The sequence below is a fragment of the Macrotis lagotis genome, chromosome 6 (assembly GCF_037893015.1).
Source record: "Macrotis lagotis isolate mMagLag1 chromosome 6, bilby.v1.9.chrom.fasta, whole genome shotgun sequence".
Taxonomy (NCBI): domain Eukaryota; kingdom Metazoa; phylum Chordata; class Mammalia; order Peramelemorphia; family Peramelidae; genus Macrotis; species Macrotis lagotis.
Genome location: NC_133663.1, coordinates 203,840,257 through 203,847,038, shown reverse-complemented (window position 1 = coordinate 203,847,038; position 6,782 = coordinate 203,840,257). Strand labels below are relative to the sequence as shown.

The window sequence follows — 6,782 nt, the reverse complement described above, 5'->3', positions numbered from 1 at the left end:
ATATGGACCAAATTAAGGAATTCCACAACTTCACATCCACTCCGCAAACACACTACTTAGCTACATACATGGACACTGAAATTTACTGTATATAAGAAAATCTTATTTAGACCTCCAGAGTTTAATCCTTAATTCCTTATCATCTTTTGACTAAAACATTATCTTAATATTTTGAATTTAAGATAGATATTTACATGAGAGCATATTCATGTGTCATTAACATTCAAAGAACAACTTAAAATTACTTCATATTACCATTAAGTAAGGTCTTTTTTAAAGAATTAGACACTGAAGACTATTTTCCAGAATTTTTGGAATAATTATGATCAAGTGCTATTATGATCAACTACATTTTTAAGAAGATCAAATAACCTATACAGAAACCAATGTTCTTGAGAGGGAAAGGTAAATAAAAATTCAGAGGAAAAAGAATTCAAACTAGATTTTTTTTTTTAGTTTTTGCAAGGCAATGGGATTAAGTGACTTGCCCAAGGCCATACAACTAGGTAATTATTAAGTGTCTGAGGCCAGATTTGAACTCAAGTACTCCTGACTCCAGGGCCAGTGCTCTATCCACTTCATCACCTAGTTGCCCCAAACTAGATTTTCAAAAATAAAATATTAGTTTGTTGAGCTGATATGTGTAAAAATGGATGAAAAGAGTACAGATAAGACAACAAATAATGATCTGTTGCGTTACCATTATGACATATTTCACCAAGAGGTTCAAGTTTTAGAAGTCTAATGACTCTGGGGATTTCTAAGTCAATTGATGTTTTACAAAAACATTTACATTATTAGTCTGTTGAGAGTATAATTATTTCATTAGGAATTATAAAGGCCAAACAAAAAAATTATGAGTGACTGCCCTAGATATCTATCTTTATACTTGTTTTAAATGTTTTTCAATTTACATTTTTAATTAAAGGCAGTCAGGTTCATTATTTTATATCAAATTTTATTCACATACATAAAAGGAAAAAAAATTCAGCACAAAATTAGAAATAGTTTTCAAATTTAATTACTAAGAAAAATGCCAAAGGAAATCTACAAACTCTAAGTTCAATCATTTCCAAGTCAAATAAATACTCTAAATTAATAATGAGATACTTTCAATAGTTGCTTAAAAATATTAGACGATGTGTCAAAATTATAGAGGCAGGTCTACATAATTGAATTCTAATGTATAGATGTGAAAAACAGTATTTTAAGGAGTCTGAAGTCAACAATTCATCATTTTACATATAGCAATCAGTTCATGCATCTTTAAAAGAGAACACAAAACTATCTTCCTATTTTCACCATGAGGATAAAGATTCTATGTATGTGGGTTAATTTAGGACTTAGAAACTGTTCAAATAATTTTTTTCCCAATTACTCACTACATAGGGGACATGAGGGTGATGTTCCAGTCTGTGGATCAGAGTCTCTAACATTAACTACCTGCTAATTTCTTTTGAACCTATATCTATTACTTTTTCCCCTAGGGAAATTTATACAGAATATAAACATTACAACAAAAATAAAGTAATTGACATGATAAAAACCTGTAACATTATATGAAGAAGAGTAACAAATTTTTTTGAACTCATGCTCTATCTTAGTATATTTCATCAGAAGATGGAAGTGGCCTTGTATCCATGAAGACAAAGTTCAAGCTCTACAAAGTCCTACCAAGCTAGAAAAGTTTTCATGATAGACCTGGCAACAGGTTTTCTGTCTTTGATATTAAGTTGGGAAGTTTATTGTCAAAGAGTTGGGTAGTAGGTGATGAATTTAATTTGGGATATGGTAGCCCACTATGACACATTCTAAGGTGTAGAAAAATTTTAATCAGCCACAGAAGAAGATACCTACCCTGAATCATCCAATCCATTAATAGCTCACGTGCATTGAACTTAACATCATCTCTGGTTAAACATCACAAGTCTAATCCCTCTTCTACATCACAGCTCTTTCAAACTTTTGAATGTAGAATTCCTACAATTCTTCCTATATCTTCTGCTAAAAGACCACACTCCAATCAGTAGATTTTTGTGTGATGGAATTTCTTTCCTGGATGTGTTCTTAGGCTGCATTGTTCTGCAGTGGTCTAGCCTCTGCGGGGTCCTTGGAACCTGACAGGAGGGATAGAGTCTGAGACATGAGTTGAGTCAACACAGGGTTAAAGGCAGGAGCAAGTTGACTGACTGTTGGCTGCTTGGATTTATTTTTATAGTCTCAGAATCATATGAAACAAGCAAGCTAAAATCATTTCCTTGGTTACAAAAGTACAATTTTCATTATCAATCATATAGTTCATATGGTTACAAGTTTGATCATGTAGTGATTACAAGTGTGATTATCAATCATGTAGCTAATTTTCTTGTCCCTGCTCAGACCTCGATGACCTCAACCTGTCTGTTGCCTAGTTTGTTGCTGCATAGTAAAGTTATTAATTAAGCAGAACTTTCCTGATAATAATCTTTGATATAATTTGTTTAATGGCATGCTTTTATATTTTTGTGCTGCATATGTAATGTTTTTCGATATGCTCCCTTGACAACCTATATTGAGGGCAGTTATGTTTGTCCACCCCTCCATTGACTCCTTCAATAACCAATTTTCCTTTTAGTCCTTGGTAGATTCCACAGTTTCTATGACTTTTTAATAAACTAAGGCTGTTAGAGTTCACATATCCATCACCTGTACTAACTATTCTCTTACCATCTTTATCATATATTCCTGTGTATGATAAGGTGGGGCAAAACTGTTAATTTCCCTGGAATTCTATCTGACCCATCTTGTATCTGTTTTCCCTGTATATATTCTGACATCTCCCTGGAACTCCTAGTGTTGTATTTTCCAAAGATTTCATAATGTTGAAGCCTTTCGTATGCCTCAGGGAGAGTCAATCCTGTTAAATTTGGACAGTTTACAATCTGTTTTATTCAAAGAATTTCTCTGAAATCCTTCCTTTAAACCTATAAATATGGGTATACATGGAATCTCTATATATATTGAAGGAAATTTTGTTCCATCAGGTGGCGTGGCCACCTTGAGTCTTCTTGCCGGGACTTGCCGTTAAACAGCTTAGAGACCCTGGCTCCCAACATTGTTCCAACTTTTAAGACACTGCACTAGCAAGGTAGTATACACCTATTCTCTGAACTAAATAAAGTTCAAATGAGCTGATGGAGCTCTTGGAGTCTGGGAAGTCTGAACTGCAGTGGGGAAATGGCAATTTGGTATTTACACTCGTTAGCATTAATGTGCTGAACCCTTGAGAATAGGGGTCAACAGATTTCTTAAGGAGGAATAAACTAGTACATGTTAGAAAAAAGAGCAGATTAAAGCTAACCTGCTAAACAGGAGGAAGATCTAACCTTCCAGAGTTGAAAAGGTGGGAACACCCAGTCATTTAAAACAAAAATGACACTCCAAACTGAATACACCATTTCAAATATAGTTTAACTAGAATGAAGTATATTGCCTTTGCTATGAAAAACGTTTTTATAGTGCATCTTAAACATTCCTAATTAACTGATACTTATCTCAGTCTACCTAAAGCCCCAAAGTGTTTAATAAATTTAAAAAAAAACTCCAAAAGTCTTGAATTTCTTTCATTGCCATCTTGTAGTTGAAGAGTTTATTATTTGTAACTATGTATAAGACTTTTCAGGCTTATCTGTTGAAAGTATCAGTTACTAGATTTCCCGTATTTGCTGATTTATTGGTATCATTATGGATTTCAGTTTTGTCATATTAGCTTCATGTTATCCACAAAAATGAAGAGGAGAAGGAAGAAGAGGAGAAGGTGGAAGAGAAGCCCTGGCTGGTGATGAAATGGAGCTAGAGGAAGAAAACGGGGTCTTGGGGGCTGCTGATGCGGATCGAGGGAGGAGGAGGCGGGCGGCTCCAGGAAGGCGAGGACGAGTTCGGCCACAAGGAGGAGGACCGGGCGCGGGACAAGAACGGACACAGGTAGTTTCCACCGCGGACCAGCCGCAGCCACAGCCTCCTCAGCACCGGCGCCGGGGCCGGGGCGGCGGGGAGGAGCGGGGTCCACCTCGCTGGCCGCGGGGATAGTGGCGCCTCCCCAGCAGCGAGGCAGACCCCGCAGCCTGGGGAGAAGGGAGGGAGGGCGGCCGGGGGCCGGGAGAGGCAAAACACCACCGAAGGGAGGAGACAAAAAACTCATTAAAGGATCCCTGGAAGACAAGGCTGGGGCTATTTTGGGTAAGAAAACAAAAGCCGCAGAGAAAATCTCCTCAGCACCAGTGGAAGAGGAAGATGAACACTGACACTGGGGATTGTCTTCATATTTGTAATTGTGATCTACATTTTAAGAGCTCAAGAGACAGTCTCAGTGCTTTTTTCACTTGCTATGGAGAATTGTGATTTTCTTTGGATTGAAGGAAGAGCTTAGGGAGTTGAAAAAGGCAAAGTTTGCTTTGAGATGAAGGTTCCAGAGAGGATCCCAGGGAGGCATTTATATGCAAAACATGATGTCCGGACTGATTGGTCACTAACAACCGGGGAATGGTACTTGGGGAAGAATTTTTTGTGGGTATTCTCTTAAAAGGAATAAAATCATGCAATTGTGAGACTGAGGACTATGAAGACAACTTCGATGAAAATGATTTGATTGCATGTTTTGCTAATTTTGAAGGTGATATGGAGTTTTCCTTTGCAAAGGAATGGACAAGATCTTGGTGTTGCTTTCAAAATTAACAAGGAGGTTCTTGCTGAATGACCTCTTTTCCCTCACGTTCTCTGCCATAAAAGTGCAGTTTAATTTAATTTCGGTCAAACAGAAGAGCCTTATTTCCCAATACCTGAAGAATATTCTTTCCTCCAGAATGTGTCAAAAGGACCAGAAGAGAAGACTGCGAAATTGTGATGATGACTGACATGCCAGTTGCGGGAAAAACTACTTGGGTTACTAACATGCTACAGAAAATCCTGGTAAATACAACATTCTTGGAACAAATACCATTACGGATAAAGTGACGGTGGCAGACTCTAAAACCAGATGGCTAATCCTGGAAAGTTGAACACACTTGCCCCACAGTGTCTTGGAAAATTCACTGAGACAGCTGCTTGTAAGAAGTGGAATTTATATTCCGGATCAGACAAATGTATCTGCAGCTGCCCAGAGGAGAAAAATGCCCCCTTTTTCAGGTTTTCAGTGAAAAGTTATAATACTTTGCCCAAAAGAGGAACACTACAAAGAACACAGAAGACTGAGGTGGAAGGGAAGGATCTTCCAATTCTCAAAATGAAAAAGAACTTTACACTCTCAGAGGTAGCTGGGTGTTCTGAAGAAATTAAATAGGTAGAGTTGAAAAAACAAGCTCAAAAGCTTTTTTTGAGACGTTTAATAGAGGAGATGGTCATAGAAGTCGTGGAGAATTTTTAACATGCCTAATGGAAACTTTAAAGGAAATCCTCCTGGAAATCGTGGTGATTATAAAAGAAGGGGAAATGTGCCACAGCATGATGGTGGAGAAAGAAGTGGAGGAATTCGTCCAATATCTATACCTTCATGACCCTATTTTTCCCAGCAGAAGCACAGAGGCAACTACGACAGAGGTAGAATGCTCAAAGGGAGGGGCCCAGGGAACTGCAACCAGAACTTAAGTTTATTTAATGTAAACTGATGCTAGTGAAATGAACAGAACCAGGAGAATAGCGTACACTTTAACAGCAATACTGGCAATGATTAACTGTGATACTTAGCTCTTCTCAGTAATACAGCAATCAAAGACAATTTTAAAAGACATATGATGGAAAATGCCTTCCACATCTAGAGGAAGAACCATAAAATCTGAATGTAGACTAAAGCATTCTAGTTTTACCCTTTAACTTTTTTTTCCTTCTCTTAGTTTTCTACCCCTTTTATGGAAAATTTTGCAATATAACTGCACATGTATAGCCTATACTAAATTACTTGTTATCCTAGGGTTAGGAGAAGGAAGGATGAGAAGGAGAAAACTTTGCCAAAATGAATGTTGAAAGTTGTTTTTAAATCTAATTAAAAAGAAAGGGAAAAAAATCAAAGGTAATAGAATAGAAAATCAAAAATCCTTGAAATAATACCTTTATCAGTTTCACAGGATATAAAATAACTCCACATTACTTTGTTTTCCTACCTGTTATCAAAAAAGCTCATGAAGAGCAGATTCATTTAAAATAACTGTATATGAAAGGAAATAAATTGATGAGTGACCTGAAAGTTATTGAAAAGTAAAATTACTTGAGAATTCCTGAAATTCACTGTGCTTCATCTTCATGAAAACAAATGAGAAAGTAAATAGTAAACTGGATATTTTCTACAGTAATGCAAATTACTACTAACAATTATGGTAATTTTTAAAAACTGCATATCCTTTACCTGGAGAAGAAATGATTTATCTAAAAATTTCCTTTTGAAGTATTTGAAGTGTCCCACTATATAAGGGATTAGAATTGATTGATTGCTCCAGAAAGCACAAACAAGTACCAAATTTTGGAATAAAGGAAGAATTTCTTCCAAATAAGAATCATCCAAAAAAGGAAAACATCTTAATGTGTTCCTCATCACTTAGAAGTGTTCATATAGGAGCTGGAAGACCACTTGTGAATTTCAAGAATTCTTTGGTCCTTGGACATTACAGTTACAGGTATCTCAGTGGATTACCCCACATTGAAAGCTCCATTATGGCAGGGACATCTTAACAAAAGTTTTAGTTTCCCTAAACATAGCCCAGGACTCTCTATATAACAATATACTTCTGTATCACTGAATTCAAAAATAGGTG

General features: G+C 36.6%; 1 pseudogene; it reads left to right on the top strand.

Moving 5' to 3' along the window:
- The first annotated feature begins 3,173 nt into the window (after positions 1 to 3,173).
- On the top strand, positions 3,174 to 5,934 carry LOC141492315 (heterogeneous nuclear ribonucleoprotein U pseudogene; annotated as a pseudogene).
- Positions 5,935 to 6,782: the final 848 nt, after the last annotated feature.